The sequence below is a fragment of the Homalodisca vitripennis genome, chromosome 2 (assembly GCF_021130785.1).
Source record: "Homalodisca vitripennis isolate AUS2020 chromosome 2, UT_GWSS_2.1, whole genome shotgun sequence".
Classification (NCBI taxonomy): domain Eukaryota; kingdom Metazoa; phylum Arthropoda; class Insecta; order Hemiptera; family Cicadellidae; genus Homalodisca; species Homalodisca vitripennis.
Window position 1 is genome coordinate 63,284,649 of NC_060208.1, and position 18,465 is coordinate 63,303,113.

Here is an 18,465-nt window from a genome sequence, read left to right on the forward strand (position 1 = left end):
GGGAACATTTTTTGTACACGATTTATTTAGGCTCGCCATTTACCTTTTGGGCGATTTAATATGTTGTATTCCAATTTACCATTGTTGCACAGTTGCAATAAGAGTGTGGGTAATTGGGCCAAAAATGAATTAGAACACGTAAAACCATATCATTTGTATTTATGCTTCGTATGCTTCGGAAAATCCTAGCCATGATTTTCATGAAGAAGTATAATGTATTTACAAATTTTCTTACAATCTAAAAGTAGTATTTTTCTAAAATTAACAACACATCGATTTGCCGTTCGATACCCTTCATGGAATTTGGTTTTAATAATATTTTTCTCAATATATGAAGAAAATATTATTGATTGCGATAAGCGAAAAATATTATAATATATGTCAAAATAGTATACATTACAGGAGGATTAACTAACCTTTAAAAAACTAAACGAAATTTGTCGGGGCATTAGTAAAAACCAGAATATTATGATATATTTTAAAGTATTACAGCATGTTACTGGTACTCAAAATATTTATACACCTTTAAATGTACACCTCGAACTTTAAAATCGGGTTGGTTATTCAGTAATGATTTAAACATGTTACGAAGAATCTGAGAGACTAGCTAATATAAGGATTGTTCGATAACAGAGTGAAACGTGTCAAAGAAAAGTTCGATTGATTTATGTACCAGTGAAAGTTGAAGAACTTTGGAACCTCTCATCCTGATGGTCCAGATTGACTGACTTCCCCACACTGGAGAGATTATTCTTATCTGATTTCACCGAGATGATGTAACACCTTTTAAATTTTTTCCAAGGGTAAATATTTAAATAGAACAGTAATTTTACACGTTGCTGAAACAGTAAGTGTGAAACTCACGTTACTGAAAACGAAATATGATAGATTCTGGCAATTGTGGATCCTGTAGGAATGTGAGTACCAAATAGTATGAAATACTCTTAAACAGGAATGTTTTAAATAACTTATTTTGTATATAATGTTTTTTTTTTATTTTTACAATTTGTTCAGGCATAATTTTTTAAGATAACTTTTCCAACGGCAAGAAAAGCAAAACTAAACTGCTTTGACCATTCTAAAAGATTTATTATTGAGAACTCATGACAAGGATATGGATTATGCGCAGTGTGAGAATTATAGAGTATGACTGGAGAGAGTGACGTGTATGATCTTAAAAATATTAAAAAATATGTATTTTTCTCAGATTTTATTTATTTATAAACGTTTCACTCCCTAGATTTTGTAAATAAATTAAGATTTATATTTGTTCAATTACTTTTATTTGTGCCTCTTTACAAAATTGCACAAATGTCCTACTTTAAGTACCTATAATATATCATGTAGTTATAAACAGTTGTTGTTTATATATGTTTTGGCTAGAAAATTTAAAAGATTACTCTAACCAAAAAACTGTTTACATGACTTTAAAGTAATCAAATTTTCAATACCAATTAAGAACTGCGGCGTGAGGTAAATTTAATTTAAACAGCTATAGTCATTTTAGTACAATATTCGATCTTATTACATGCTATTCTTCGCATTTTCTATAAATTTACAATTAAACATCACACGCATATAGTTTGTTTAAACGTTTATCCTGTATTACACATTTAAGCGTTATTACATAGACCCTGGATCAGAACAAGTGAAGGAAGAAAATTATGTTTTTTATTCAAAGCGATATACAGGATAACTTTAACATTATCGACCCATGTACAACATTTTCCCAATGTAACCTACTGTACACCATAGAGTTATGAGAGAACGGATGAAACATTTTCGCTATACATCAGATATAACTACAAATTATTAAAATGCCCATGCACGTACGTAAAGCTGTAAAACGTGCTATAAAAGCTGTAGAAGAATGATTCCAAAAATGTGTCATCTTAATAAGAAACTATAAAATTAAATAATTACTAGCCATTTATTTTATGTAACATGTTGTGTAAGGAAAACCAAAATAGTAATTTTTATTACTGTCTAGATGTTTTTAGTTTCAGCTGTAACTTCGCTGACGTCAAACATTGCCATGTGATTGTGAGAGAAATGTGGAGCAAATTTGAGAGTTGAACTGCTGCCACCATTCCCGCACTGAAAGATCCTCGGTTATTTTTATCCCACAGGTTTTCCGTTTATAATCTTCCGCGTGACATTAATGGCGCCTGAGAGCTAAAGATAGAGTGCTTGTAGTGTACGGTGAACTTGGTTTGTAAAACCAACCTTTCAATTGTGGTTATGATTATAACTTTCGACAAGATTTATCGCACTCTTACATAAATTTAATTATGCAGTCAACTACTAATAACTCCAGATTGACCCATTTTCGACCAATTTTCGCAAAACATTTCTTCACGCAATGGCGTCAATTATCCGTAACCTTAAGGTACTGTAAAGGTTATATTTATTTTTCACAAGAACTACCTTAAAAATTATATACTTATTGGATTGTCTAGCGTTGTTATAACGTAACATACGATATGCGTTACGTACTACGATACCTAAGCGCACTTATTTCCGTAGAAGAAAGCACGAATAGATTTGTTCACGAATAAAGAGAGACTCAGCAAAGCCACTTTGGCGCTGGTGTTTGTTACAAACAAACAAACATAGTGAGGCGGCCTGTGTGATATACAAAGCTTCCAATATTTGCGTCACAACGTCTATTCCCAGTTTCGTGACGCAAAGTGACGTCAGCATTAGATTGACGCAAAGTGACGCCTGGGAAATCTCAACTGATCTGCTGGAAGGTATCAACGCTTTTAAATTAAACAAGGTATTTCCAATCTGTCTTTACAAACTTCGTGGTATTGCATTTCAGTTAAAACAAGACAAGATATCCCGTGGTCCGATTTTCTATTCGTCAATCTTTGTGTGTACCACACTCACGCATTATTCATTTACAGTATTGTAATTCTTTTTTCTAAAGATAGAATAAAATATCATTTCTCGTATAAATTGGCAACCAGTTTAATATTTTAATACTAACATTACAATAACTTATCAATAGGAGTATATCTATCAAACCTATCATTCCAAAACCTTCATGAAATTCCCAAATATAACAAAATAAACTAACATTCCACTCGTCCCAATTCATACTATAATTTCCATTTAAATGCTATAGTAACTTTTGTTCAAAGTTAATTCATAACGTAAGTACATGTAAGAAAAAAACTAAATTTGGCTATGTTCATATACTATAGAATAAGCCTAGCATGCTAGCAGACTATATCATTACTTGCTGACGCAGGCTTCATAGTTTCCTCCAAAACTTATGTAGATATAGTAAATCATTTTTAGAGTAATTTAAAATTTGCACAGGGCTACTGAGTTTATAGTAAATATTTCTAAAATTTATTTAAAATAAAATTCAATTGCAATAACTAAAATCCCTTAGATGTGGATAAATCTTGTATTAAATTCCCCAAAATGTCTAATAAGATATCATGAAACAATGCAATGATTGTCAGTTATTCTTCTGTGATCAACATCAGAACGGGGGTCTGGATGTATTTTACTGTGTGAGCGCGTATCATCACTAGTATCGGCAATCCTGCAGCACAGAGCCACGCATCACTATTGAATTATTACATCATTCTAGGTCGATCAGTTCTCGGTGTAACATACAGGTAGAGAGAGCACTAATAATGGCACATTTCCCAGACGTATAACGTGTAAAACAAAAATGTACTAGTGATTTCTCTTAGAAAATCAATAGCGCGTATAGTTTTTTGAACTAAACTCGAAAGATACTAAACTTTATCAAATGTAGAATGCGTAAATTTTATAAATGAGTATGTTTCAAAAATATCAAACAATATTTTAAACCATGAAAATGTGTTATATTTAGGCTTTATATCTAATTCTTCATACGTAGTTTGTCTAAAAGAAGTTTATGAATTTTATAATAGTGAAAGAAATTTATTTTTTAGTTTCGATGTTGAGAATGGTCCTGAATAAGGCATGGATGTCAAATATTTTTATGATGGCTCAAATATTTTATACATTTCTAGTATTTTGGACGACAAAATATAAATATCTTTAAACCAACTAAACTATATGAATCTAATAACAAATTTATTACATCTTCTCCGTGAATCAGAAAAGGTAAGTAGAATTTTGAAGTAAAACAACATTTGTTATAGAACTCCCAGCACAAACCACAGAACTAAAAACTTTATAAATATTCCTATATTTTTAAAACAAAAACATTTAAAACATTCTTGAATGTTGTATTCAATAACGGATTAAAGACATTGTGTTTAAATATCTGAAAGTGCATGTCTATTCGTGTAATGTTTGAAAAATTAGCGTTTTAGTAACAAGATCGTAAAATTGTGCAATATTTCAAAAACCGCGTTTTACGCTATATGTGTACAGTCTATGGTAACAAATTTATATTTTAAATCCTCTATTAAATGCGGGATTGCTGTAGTAAATTAATAAAAATGTACCCAATATTAACGAATCATTAAAATATTTTCAAACATCCCTGAAAGAGGTATCCAGTTAAAGCTGGATATATGATATATATATATATATATATATATATATATATATATATATAATTCTAAATTTAGAAATATATTCAAATCTATATAATCATATAGGCCAAGTATTTTTAAAATATTGAATTGTTTAGCACAAAATATTAAATGGAATAAAATGTATTATTCTAAAAATTCTGAAAATGATCTACGTTTTGAAAACACGATACGGCACGTTGCCATATCCTAGACGTCACAATATAAAAATATTTGCCGCAAGATATTTTCTCGTATATAATACAATGTTTCTATGAATTCAAACGTAAACCTGTTTATATTACAAGTCACATAACTACAGTCTCATGTGAACCAAGAGTGGATTTGCAATACTAATTTGTACCCATTCAAACAGAATATGCAAATATGAATTGTATTGAATTTCATAACAACTATATGACGATTAAACTCCAAGATGGAGGGGACTGCGTACTTGCTTATACGAGCAACAAGCTTTTATGGAAAATATACTAATATATACGTACAATCCATAAGTAATTTATTTAGTGGAACTCAAAAAATATAAAACATTCAAAAAGAAATTATACGTAAAGAGAGGGTTTTTTTAAGATTGGCAATATTGGGTTTATCTCTTAATATCGGTTCTTTTATACCTTTAGTGCGTTAATGAATCTGTAGCTTTTGAAAGATCCTTCAGATTGGCTAAAGGATCTTGTTTCGCTGATATCAAAGATCCGTTTTATGTTAAATATTACAATTAAAGTATTTCATTAATCATACAATAAATCAACAATATTTTACAGATTTATATACCATAATAAGTAATACACTAATATGTGCCTTATGAAGGCGTTAAGTTAGTTTAAGTATATGATACATAAATTATTACACAAATAAGTAATTTAAAAAATGTTAAATTTTCTCATATAATTTAATTATTTATTTTATATTTTGTAGAAAAATTTCTTTAAATGTGTTCTTTAGAGTATATGGATCATAACACTTCTTCAATATCAACTTTCTTTGAGCAATATCAACAATACGGTATGGTTTTTTTTACAGTACGCTAAATATTAATTTGTTTTAATATTGTTTAAATCACACGTAATTATGCTTATTGCGCTTTTTATTTGAGATCTGTATGGTATAAAGAAGTAGAGACATTAGATGTTTGCCATGTTCGAGGTTGGGACCACTGCCTCCAGTCAGCTGTGAAGGTATGAGTGCCGCGTTATCCAATCCTTGTTTGTCTTTGCCTAATTATGTTTATACAGTTGGCGACGATTCACTTAGTTCTCCATCTCTCCATCTGTCTTTGCTCAACGTACCATTTTAAACCGTCTTGGTTTGAGTTTGTTACAGACATTTATGATACCACAAAGTATAAATGTCGTGACATTTTCGTTTAAATAATATTAAATGTGGGTTTATGATATTTCAGCTCGGAATAGAAACAAAAGTGCAGAACATGTATTATACTGAGTGGAAATAAATTAATTCCCCACTTAATTTTTAATGGTAGGCCTATATTATTTTTAAACTTCCTTTGAGAGTAGTAACATAAAACAGAGGTTTTATTGAGTTTCAATTCTAGCTTCTCCATTCGGGCGTTGGGGGATAACTTGAACGCTATAAATACCGAGATCTATCGCGTTGCAACTCAACGTGAAGATAAAAATATTAAAATCCAACTATCCTATAAAATAAATGCGGCTTTCATTACAAATATTTTATAATAATATTTTCTAACTGCTTTCAAAGCTGTATCAGTCAACCGATTTATAAGTAAATATAACTTTAAAGTGTATTTTCATATTTATAATTGTTATTGGCCGGCGAGAGGAGATCTAAAAACGTAAATTAAGAATCAAACTCTAGGTAAATTAACTTCTTGGACGGAAAATGTATTATTTATACAACTGATAAGACATTATCTAGCTCATTAAAACTTTACTGCAGGGTGATTTTATATCAATTCCCTGAACTAATGATTATGGTTTAGTTTGGTTATGATTTTTATTGGTAACCCAACGAAAACATAATCTCTTTCAGTGCATATTAATGTATATTTTGTAAATGTGATAAATCCCGTAATTCAACGGCAAAATTTAAGAGCGTAAAACTGATCAGTTAATTTGTTGTATGTGATTAACCTCAGAATGGCTGTTAATACAACTGACTTACTGTTTGGATTATTGGTATTTAACATTCAGTAATTTACGAAGTTTTGAAAACATTTCCTAAAACCTAGGTTTTTGTTTGTTTAATTACCAATCGATACTCCAAAAATACGTGTGGGGTTTCCAGAAAAATTAAGAATTTATCTTATGATATGTCTCAATTATTAATAACAAAGTTACCACGCTTACTTGCCTAATTATTTAAAACATCTTAAAATGTGATGTACGAGATAATGTAACAGTCTTCAAAATAATCTATAGGTAACCCTAGACACAGCTGGGCTTATATTAAATCTGACCAAATTCATGTATCCAAGAAAGAGTAGGAAACATGAGTTAATAGGTAATTAAAAGTAATAGGTAAGAACTGTATACAAACCATGTTTACAAATAGGTTCTTATCTAATGAGAATAAGTAAATCACGATCATGGCATATTTTCCCAAGTCAAACTATATGACAACTTTTGAGCTGAATCACACATGACCTGTGTCAGATGATTGATACGACTGTAACTACACCGAAGCCACTGAGAGTAGGCGGTGTATTACTGCCAGTGAGTTCACTCTTAAAACTTCAGGGGAAACTCGGAAACAAAGTTCACGCAGGCAAGTTTCGAGCAAGCCAAGAAGGCTGAAAGGCTGTGATTGAACATTGGCTTATCCCTTTACGGTGATGTTGGGTATTAATAAAGTTTCTTAGCGCCGCTCCTTCGTTAGCGAGTTTTTCAACCAATATTCGGAGTAAGTTGTAAGCGTACCTTTTCAATAACAGTCAGTATTTAAAAAACAAAGTCGCTGATATTTATTCTAGACACCTGCAATACTAGATGTTACCCACAACTTCTCGCTCATTTCCTCACTGTACGGCAGGCACAGAGTGGTCAACCAAAAGACCTGCGATAGAAATTAAAGACAATGAATATATTCCGGTCTCAGGGATTACTTCCTTGTTGAATGTCTAACATTATGAGCCAGTGTGTTGGAGACCTAAAGTCCACGATCGTCTCCTGGTGAGAACATACAATAATGTGTTTTCATCATATTTTTTCATATAATATTTTCATCATATAACAATTTTAATGAATGTATAGCTTTATTCCCAAAAATACAATAAACTAAATATTATACAACGTTTCACCAAATTTATAAAATTAAAAATACTCTTATAATAAGATAAAGAAAAATAGTGGAATGAAAATTTAGTGAACCCTGGGAATAAACTCGTATGGGCCATATATCACTAGCGATATCACTAGTATTTAAATTTACAGTTGGGAACGAAATCTTGAAATCGGAGATCTCAATCTTTTTCAATTACCAATAAGCCAATTCATTGTTCTACAAATCCGAGCATATTTCCATGGTATACTTTTCTGAAATTGGAGTGGGTGTAGTAAATTATAGAGAACTTTTAATCGATTGCATCGCTGAACATATCATAAATATCGAGATAAAAGGCAGAAACGTAATAAAATTTAAGATATGTCAGTACATGGCCTACCAGTGTTGATTGATTAACACATATATTTCTTAAAATAACATTAACAGTAACTTTTCTCTAAAACCTCATAACTCTTAATCTTTTACTTTCAATTAAGTCTATGAACAACAAATCTTACGAATTATGAGTAGATATAAGTAGTTTTATTAGTTTGCTACAGCTTAATGACGTAAGGTTGGGATTTCCATTTTTATTTACGACACTTTCCATAATCATAGAGTAAATTTAAAGTTTCACTCATTATTGATTTGTTTACAGCTAGGCGAGGGAATATATAACATAAATACCATGCAAGTTTTAAAGTCGCCACCTAATTTAACAAATAATATTTGAAACAGGGCCCGACCTTCAATTCCAGGCTTCCGCTAAGTGCCAGTAATATTATGCGTTGTAGAAGAAGCGTCTGTAGGAAAGAAAAAGTTGTATGTAATACAATAGGTATAAGTTGCATTCAAAAGTCATATCAACAGTAGTATTAATAAGCTACAAATGTGTAAGCCTAATAAAAGTCTTTATTATGGATTAAGATACTACCAATCTTTGTGATAGGTCAGATGCTAAAAAGAACGAATAAAGGCTATTTTACTATCCACATATCACACATGTGAATAACTATATCATGATATTAGTGCTGTAAACTTTATATGTGAATAGTCATCGCCTACCTTAAATAGTCAATACTATAGTATTAGGATACAAATTTTAATGTATATCTAATTTGAAGGTAACACATGAGCGTTTACAAAAAAGGGGACTCAAACCCTGTTTCCCGAAATTTTGAAATACAAACATTAAAATTGCACCCAGTAATTGTTTAAGGTAGAACACATTTATGAAGTCTTAAAGCTCAACAATTTTTCGAAGAATGATTCTTGAGGCCCTATTTTATGGTGGGAATTTTACCCTTCACAAACCACCCAATGTGTCAGCCCTCCACGAAATAATAGTAATTATTTTGTGTATACAGAAATGCATCTAATGTCATATTAATGTATTCGTTTGAATATTAACATGTTTCGATACTAGGGTCTAACTGATATAAGCATCTGCTTTATCTCTTCGCCAACAGCGTACTGTTGCCATCCTAATACAGGCGCACTTCGGAATAAACCTTAATTAGAAGAGCTTATTACTTGAATATGGTGCTTGAAATGTACATTTGGGCTAGAATTTAGTAACGAAATCGTTTTCCAAGTTAGATTTCACGTACTTAATATATGCATTGTTATATACGTTAGTGGCCATATTACTCATGATATCTAGTGTGCATTATATTTTAGTAGTGTAGCAAATAGAACGTAGCCTATAATAATGTCATCATGCAAGTAAAAAAAAGACTTTTTAAAATACCAACTACATCAATAAACAATAAACATAAAGAAACTGAACAAAAAATAAAGTGTTACATTACCATATTGATAGATTTAAATAACAAAATTACACCATACACCATATCTTTAAGAAAGTAAGAAGATCAAACAGAAATACGTACTACAGTGTCGTAATGATAAATTAATGTTTTATTTCACACTTTTTCCATGCAGGTTCCGTAGTATACTGTCATTTATTCAGTTTTATGTAAACCCTATTTTTCATTCGTTGATTTTTCACTGTTAATATGCTGGTAATAAACCAATTTTCGTTATTTGTCTCAGTCAGCCTCAACACACCGCAGAGGAATATGGCGAAAGTTGCACTGTGTATATTTTGCAGTAAAAATTTAGCTTTAAAGTAATAATAAAGTAAGGAAATATCTCTCAAATAGCTGCTTTTTGGGCTGTACAGAAGTGTTCAAATAATTTTCATGAAGATTAAAATTATTTATTAAATATTACAAAATACGCAGTACTTAGCGATTAGCATCAACAAGAAAGAAGCGGACAGCAAGATCATGTTGGTAATTAATGATCGGTGATCTCATTTTACTGACATTGATGTATAACTTACGTGTACACAAGTAAAATTATTTTATATCTAATATTTATGTACGCATTATAGCATGTTAAATATTTTAAAGTAATCAAATTACTTTAATTCTTTTTCAAAAGTACATTAAGTGATTTGCCTTTTGATAATTCACAACCATTAGTTCTATAAACTGATTACTATTCAAGAGATTATTAAACAAATCATAGGATTATAATTAAACTTAATTTAAGAACTTATTTATGTTTTCTTCTAAATTTATATTACAACAAATACAATTAGAACAGGAGCTAAATCTTTTTTAAACCGCAATAATAACCACGATGATATAACACATATTTTAGTAACGCTAAAAAATGCTTTTTATATTTCCTCTCAGAACCATACACTATAGTAATATTTGTATATGAGTATTTAATGGGTTTGTGTTTAAATTTCCCCCGAAATTATAAAACCAGCAATAAAACTAACACGCTGTAATAAAAGATTATCATTCATAATTAGTTATGAAGGAGAGACTAAAATTTATATTTTAGTTTCGCTTACTGCACTGTCCATAATTATAATTTTAAGACATGTTAAATATGACTAGACCATAATAGGAAAGTTACTAATTACCTTTTCAAATATTGAATTGAGATGCATAATAGATATTAGATTGGTTAACAATTAGAAATTTGACAGTTTCTTTTCAAAAATCTTTACAAAGTGGAATACATGAAATTAACAATACTATCAGCTATTAACATATTACAACGAACAGGCCACAACTACAATGCGCTCAGTTTCAACTACTTGAATTTTATATTTTCTTTTTTATTTGGAATTTATAAGTCTACTAAAATGACATTAACGAAAGTCAATATATCAGCCCATAGGACATTCTTAAATACTAATATTTTTATAAAAACCATTGTAAAGGTTTTTTAATTACATATGACGTACATAGAAAGATATTAAATCTATAACTATAACAGTTACATTTTGATATAATTTAAAATGATAATATAAATATACTCATAAACATGATTTCTGTAACAACATTACTGCTTCTAAATTATGTCAGTTTATTCCTGTAAAAAAGAAACAGTCACTTGAGAAACATTTTGTACGATCTCAAAATTAAACTTACGTAAGCAAGATGTCAATCCAATCTATGTGCACTATCACTCACACGCGTAAATACACGCACGTACGTAATCGGTCACGAACGAGCGATTTGTTACCCGACCGTTCCGTTCGATGTCGCGCGTTGCACTGCGGTCTGATCGGTATCGAGCTGTGCTGCGCATGCGCGCCCCTTCCCACCCGCTCGTAACACTCCCCTGTCTCTCCTACTCCCAACAATCAACTTGGGGTTGCGTGAATTATTCCCGGATTGTTGAAAATTTCACCCCTCACGCCAACGCTACTGGTATCGATGCTCGTGCTTTGCTCGGCGTGGTCAGCATGCAACCCCGGGCTGTTTTATTGCGAATTTACACCCCAAGAGGTAGAATATATTTTGTTAAAAAAACTCCAGCAACCCGTATTTCCATTAGCAGCCCGCAGTAAAAACTTACCTTAGCAGCTTTAATTTCACGTTTATCTACTAAGTAGAAGAAGAAGAATTTATACAATTGCCTTTATAATCTAATAAATGAATGCTGCATTAGCTATGAAGGAGAGACTCTAAGATTTGTAGAATTTTGTTTTTCGATTTTATGACCAAGCATGCCAATTCTGTTATGATAGTTTCAACTTATATAAGAGCACTCATAATTCTGTTTGTCAAAATAACTACAACTTAAACCACTTGTATTATAGTGCCTTCCATCGTTGTGAATGCTGTGTTCGACAGAACAATTTCACTATAGCTAATATGCTTTTCGTTAGAGTTATAAACAAGGTGTTCTATTACAATTAGTACAAAAATGTATTACATTAACACTGTAAGTTGCTAAGATTTTTTTCGGATCCCACTGGAAGAGCAAGATAATTGCCACCTTATACTGGTTTAATTATTGTTCCACGATATATTTCCCTTAATGCCTATGCAAGAATGTTTTTCGAAGGAAATTTGTTATAAATAACAAGAGGCCAGTTCCACGTTGAGTGTTATTCTGAGACCTAAGAGTGCGGATTACTTTCCCCACTTACCGCCGTAAGAAGATACCAAATATTGTTTTATTATAAATGTCGAGCATTACTGACTGGCTGACATTTTGTATCATAAATCACAGAGTCAAAAAGTATACAATTTTACAGTCATGTTGGGTGAGCACATCATAGAAATTCACTTCAGTAACATAATAGCCAGTAGGGCTATGTTTAACCATGGAACTGTTTGAAAACAATGTACCATTTGTGTTTACAGTAGCCGTATTAATAGTTCTACAATTTTTAATAGTTTCCAATTTTACTACAAATTTTTCCATTAGTCAATGAGAAAAAAGACTTTGATAAAAATAAGTAACCACGATCGAAGAAAAAGTGTAGTTTTTAATTTATTGATTTACTAATTCTTTGCTACCTTGGTAAGTTGAAATATTTTAAACGTTAAATGTGACGTTTATTTGTATACATCGAGTTCGGTAACTTTCATCTAACTCAACTAAAATATTGACAGAATTTGATTATTATAACATGATTGTATTAATTTAACAAAGTAACAAAGTTAAATCTCTCATTTTTGTAAAAGTTAGTGCCAAAACAGCTTTTTTAATTATTTAAATCAATAATAAACATATGTTATTAATTAGACTATTGAAATGGTTCAAAATATGTTATCCGTTAATAAAGTGCATCACGGTATTATGTTAAAAAACTTTATTAAGACACATGTCAAGCACCTACACAACTCACACCTAGTATGTAATGTTAAGACACAACCATGAGTTACTAAAATATTTGCTCCTATCCCTCTAATAGAACAAGAATATCGTCACCTTATCCCGATTGAATTACTAATTCAAATACATGTCCTTAAAAACCTATTCAAAAATGACTTTTCAACAAACTTTTTTTTATAAATAACAAGAGGCCAATTTCACATTAGGTACTTTCCTAATCACCGTCGAGGGAAATTCAACCGCCCGAAGTTGGCTAACCTGTCTGTATACATGAGCTCATCCGTAGAGATGTATATTACATTACATTTACGTTGTACTATTTGAAAAATATAGGCTCGATTGAATAAATAGTAATAATTTTAATTGGGGATTTATCGAGTATACAAGTTTTCTATTAAGTTTACAGAAAGTAACACTAGGGTTAAATAAATAATACTTGTAAATGAAAATATACTGTATAAAGCAGCAAAATAAGAAGAAACTTAAGAAGGGTATGGAATATTACCATTAACCTTCCAAATTCAATCTGATAAAGATGAAATAATGTTGACTACTGAATGATTAAATGGAAGTACTCAACACCAATAATAATAATATTTCATGAAGTACTATATTTTTATTTCGGCAAGGGGATAAATCTTTTTTTAATTAGTGCAGTAAAAACAATATATTTTATTAAACAACATCCCACATAAATTTTCATCAAATGACTGTTTAAAAATACTATAACTATATAAATTATTTATAGTGTTTTTGTTTAGTCAAAACTCAAATGAATTATAAATAGTTTTCACAGATAAATAGATAAAAATAATATGTTTGCAGTATAGTTAATATTAAGTTTCATGTTGTTTTACTAGTTAGTACAATACCATCAAATAAACTTTGGTGTCATCGTCTTCAGAGTTGAACTTAAAAAGTTTTGGAAAACATAAACTAAAACTAAAATCCAACATAATTTACCCATAAAATATGTTAAAGATGCTCTTATCAAATTAATTTAAAACTTAAGTCTTATGCAAAACTATTATAACATAAAAATATTTCTTGCGAAAAACCTGCAGTAGCCTCTCACTTGAGTTCATTTTAATATTTCTTCAAGTTACAACATTAAACTAAACCTTTAATACACTAGGTAATTTCCTGCAAATGAACAAAATATGCTTAAAATATCCCATTAAAGGCGCTCACGACTACAGGATAGACTACATGGAGACTGATGGAATTACTTACGTACTAGAAATAAGAGTAAATGTATGAGAGCCACTTAACTTGAAAATGAGAAAAATTCACATAATCATCCTTCTAAATTTTCACAATCACCTGCTGAAATTTTAGTTACGCTAATGCAATAATTTACTTATTTTATGCGTTCATGATCTTATGTTCATAAACCATGTTTTGAGTTCTTTGGAAACATGTATAAAGACATGCATATACAGTACATTTTTACCAAAACTCGAAACAAGAGGTTTAACATTAATTGCTGTACAAACAATGTCAAACATGTAAAAACAATAAGTACTTCGCTATGCTAAATAAAACTGTACTATTATCAATTATAAACTTGAGAGACATATTAAGGTGAATATGAATGGAATAGCAATACAATATATTGATATAACAAGCTAATATAGGCTTATTCATATCAAGTGTCATTATTAATAGGCCCAATAACAAATTGTAATTAAAAGTATCAGATTTCCCTGCAGACAGAATCATGAGGTTTTTGTTATTGGTATATTGAAAGGCTCCTGTAAAGTAGCTTCCACTGTCAAACTCCATCCCTTGGCTACCAAAGTGTGAGCACAACACATTTATAACACTCCACATCATTAGAGGGGTTGGAACCCTATCCAATACATAATAAACCTTCCTCAAAATACTATATCGTAAGATAACTTGAGTACAGGGCCACGACAAGAATTCCAGTTTCAAAGAAATTAAAATAGTTAGTGGTAAAATATAGCGGTTTTACCGCTTAGACCACTATAATAAGTAATTATTTTTGTAACTTCTCAATAAAATGAGTTGTAATTATATGATAATATACGTAACATGTCGTAGTTAAACAAATGTAAGAAAATCTTGAGTAGTAAAAAAAGTTAATTGGATCTTTACAATAAATTTCTTTACGTCCTAATATTACTTTTTTGAAAAAGAACAAACTTTGCTTTCAAATATTATGATGTATATTATATTTTTAAGACTTTCTTTAAAATCGGTATTGGTCTAACTCTTTTGTACGTTGGTACATAATAAGCGCTTTCCCACGTTGAACCTCCAGTTCAAAGATTCATCATAAAACTTAATAATTATTACTTTTTTTAATAACTAATTTTATATTAGTAATTCATGAACACTGTATAAAATAAAGTATGTTTTCCCAATTTTTATCTAATTTTAACATGTTCTGATTAGTGTATATTGGGCTACATTTTGAATATAGGAGTTATCGTCCACAATCCCCGTCTGCAGGATCTGGTAGCCTCGGAATGTGGAATTTATTTCAGAATCTCGTCTCTCAGATGAGTACCAGCCACATCTATAATAGTCATGTTAATTTTTGTTATCAGAAACAAATAAACTATTAATGCTGCCTGACTAATGTATGAGGTGTGTCTATTAAATAATGAGCCCGACGTTGTAAAATTTTTATTTTTATTTTATACTTAATTACTTATTGTCACCTTCAATATACACTCATTCTCTATCCCTAAAACTTTCCATGCGAATTTTCCATTGTTGGAAACAGTGTTGGAAGTCATCTTCTTGTCAGCTCCTTTCAGGAAACGTGCCGTTTTCCCTACTAAAGCTTCCACAGACTCAAATCTTGTCTCTTTTAATGCAGATTTCACGTTAGGGAACAAGTAGAACACTGGGACGCTGTACTTGGCTAGGAACCTAATCACAGATAACGCAGAATGAGCTGGAGCGTTGTCTTGGTGGAGAACCACATGATTTATCCACATTTCAGGGTAATTTTCCTTACCCTCTGACGTAGTTTATAAAAAACCTCAAGGTAGTAAAATTGATTAATTGTTTGACCCATAGTAACCCAGTGAAGGTACACGCTCGTAGAGTCACGCGTTTTCTCCACGTGAGATTGAACTTAAATGTTCACTTTTATGGGTATCAACTTTATAATATTACCTATTTCATGTAAGTCTGAATAATTCCCACCTAAATTTTAGCTGTTACGTTTAATAATAGGGTGACAACATAAAAAGGCATGATTTATATTTTCATCGCCTAAGATAAAACCGAAAAAGTCCGAGCGCAAAGATTTGGTAGAGACAGTGACAGGGCGGTCTACGGTGTCGGACTTAGGATCTGAGGGATGGTGCAGTTTCAAATTTTCTCTGTAACAGTTTATCAGTAACGTGGACCTTGTACTGTACCGACCCTTCTCTTTATTCTGTGTAATAAGATCCTCCATAGGCCAGTGACCCATGATAAACTGAGGCTAAAAGAAGGATCGGCCTCTCCACTTTTTTTAAAGCTTACACATTATTAACAAAAATATAAAAAAATGTAAAATAATTTAAATTGTATGTATACACACACACACACACACACACACACACACACACACACACACACACACACACACACACACACACACACACACACACACACACACACACACACACACACACACACACACACACACACACACACACACACAATATATAATATATATGAATATATTGTATAGATATATATTCACTGTATTGTAGTTCATTGTGATTCTTCAGTAAGCACCCAGGACCTAAGTAAGCTCTCATAATAGATGTATTGGAACAAAGGAAGATAGCAGCTCAAACACAGATTATTGCCAATATTTGTTCAACTGATTGCGCGTCTCTGAATGAATCCTGCCCAGATTTAATATTAAGAACAATACAACTCCATTTTCTCTCGAGTCGGTTGTTTTCCTTTCAAATTGAAAAAGAATTCGTAAATGATGCAGTCAAAATTTTTATATACTCAATATTTTTAAGTGAAACGTTGATATTGCTAATCGTAAATTTATGTATGAATTTTTAATTATTGTTTAAATTACAGTTTCTATTCGTTTTGATCAGTGTTAAGTATTATCTAAAATATATTAAAATTTTTAAAAAATCTTGTTTTCGAAAATAGTTAAAGAAAAAAATATACTATTTGGAACGAATTAGTTATCGAAGATTTGGAACAAACGTGGTAGTACTTGTCGTTTTAATCCCTCGGTATTGAATTTCAATTTGAAACAAAATGTAAACAAATTGTACACATCCTAACCAGTATAAACATTAAAAAGAAGCACTTTAATCAAAGTTAAAGTGTCGACTAACTTAAGTTAATTCTTTGAATTCGTCAATTAATAATCAGTGCGGGTTAAGTGTGTTCAGTATGACATTTGTTGCCTAGACACTTCTATCGCAGTTCTGCAAAATCTATGCAATTTATTAAACTTTTATAAGAGGTCTCTTTGCCTTTTTGCCTCGGACAAAATGTAAAATTATATTTCCCACTAATTATAAAAAATTAACTCAATAATCATTTAGCTTATAGGCTTCCATTTCACAAAGGAAAAACTATGAATAAGAAAATTAGTAAACAAACATAACATAGTGTGAAGCAAATAACGCATTTCAGTTCGCTACAACTGGCGTGATGTTCTTTTGTGGATATGGTTGGTTTAATAAAAAGTTTGAACATAGTTTAGCTTCTGTTTTCGACTTCCTATAAAGCTAAACGACTTTTTAAACGGAGAGTACTGACTGGAATGACCCCATAATCCCATGTTCAGTGGTCTGACAGCGAAAGGGTGAACAATATGAGGACTGCGAAGCGTAGTCTTAATAGTAGAATTGCCTAAAAATGCAATGTGCACGAATAAAACTCCCATGGGTGAATGTGTTCATGGAAGACACCAGCCGTCGGCAAACTGGTGTGTGCAAAAACGTCTGAAACATTCAATATGATTATTTGAATAGGTTGGTATAAAAAATCTAATGATCACAATAGAAAGATATTGTTCAATAGTTCTGAATGACGTTACTTTAGTGGAAAGTTTCGAACTGGAAAGTAGCGGAAAACTGATGTTGAAAAAGGCGATTTTATTGCACTTACTATAACCCCCTCCCCTTTACGTCTATGTCGACGTACCAATTCAATATGGCTTTTGGCTAGAAGAACCTAAACTCGTCGAATTTCTTAGCTAGCATCATTTGGTACCGAAGTCCATGGTGGCGCATGGTATTTGCAAACACGACTTTGGCTGTAAGTGCATAGGAAATACACAAAAATGTTTTTGGCGCGCCAAGTAGATCCTGACTTTCTGAAAAGATCTCGTATTCACGACTACCCTTGGCAGTCTAGTTTATTTTAATTAAGTATGTTGAAAAGGCATAACCATAAATGAAACTTTTGTATGAATCTTTCTTGTGTTTTGTTTATAAAGAAAAACAAATTCATTTTAATAATTTTGTGAATTTCAGAGATGCTGAGACAATAATTATCATATATG

General features: G+C 31.1%; 1 protein-coding gene across 1 annotated transcript in view; it reads right to left on the reverse strand.

Moving 5' to 3' along the window:
- LOC124354061 overlaps positions 1-11,367 on the reverse strand; it is a 306,617-nt gene extending 295,250 nt beyond the window's left edge. Inside the window, exon 1 of the mRNA XM_046804237.1 lies at positions 11,252-11,367. The gene's annotated coding sequence lies outside the window, so the exon portion shown is untranslated. The remainder of the gene's footprint in view (positions 1-11,251) is intronic.
- Between the last annotated feature and the right edge of the window lie 7,098 nt (positions 11,368-18,465).